Source organism: Hypomesus nipponensis, chromosome 13, assembly GCF_054491055.1.
Source record: "Hypomesus nipponensis isolate SF chromosome 13, ASM5449105v1, whole genome shotgun sequence".
Taxonomy (NCBI): domain Eukaryota; kingdom Metazoa; phylum Chordata; class Actinopteri; order Osmeriformes; family Osmeridae; genus Hypomesus; species Hypomesus nipponensis.
The window spans coordinates 4,937,898-4,938,778 of NC_140373.1; positions in this window are offsets into that span (position 1 = coordinate 4,937,898).

The window sequence follows — 881 nt, forward strand, 5'->3', positions numbered from 1 at the left end:
GTTGTTTGACATTTGTCTTTTTTTTTATTGTTGAGTTTCTTAACCAAAAATGATGCTATGGGTACAAGTATAATCCTGCTTCAAAACATATCCACATCTGTATTTGAGAGAAAATCTTAAATAACATCAACATCCAGGATCATAAAATAATTACGTTTGTTATGTAAGCGTTATGCTCAAGACCAATAAGCACTTCCCAAAAGACGTCTGTCTGTTTCCCAAACACCGGGCTTATTCCTTACTGTTTAACATGTGTCATCAGAGATGTGTTGTCAGCAATGATGCCACTAAATATCCAGTAATTAACAGCTTACATAGTTTCAAAGGCCTTGTAGTACCTACATTACGTGAATGATTTAAAAGTTGTCAGCTTCTCAACAATGGCCGGCTCTCATCAAGACGGAATTAGTGACAGTTCAAAGGCAGTTGCGCTTGCAGGGCACAATGGGATGGTCGTTTTGTAACAGAAAACTTCTTACTTCCAGCAACAAGTGTCGTTACAATGTATATCCTAATACTTTTCTGAAACTCTAAGCTATATTATACATGAAAGAATAATACCTATGGTATACACGAATTGTAGCCTACCTTGCATTTTTAGTGCCAAAGGGATATAGCCTAATGGAATGTATTTTTAATTACATTAGGCTATGCAGTACAATGTAGCTTTATTCTATAACATTCAAAGTGTTTTCGTATTGTGTTTCTGCTTGAGAACAATTTTTACTCGTAGGGAAACGTTTGTCTATGTATGGAACAAAAATATAAAAATAGACACACTGGTGTACCTGCATTAGAATAATAATCGCATTCATCTGACTGCAAGACACCAGCTCTCGGTACACCTCCACCGTTAATTAGACCATTGATTCGTGTTACAG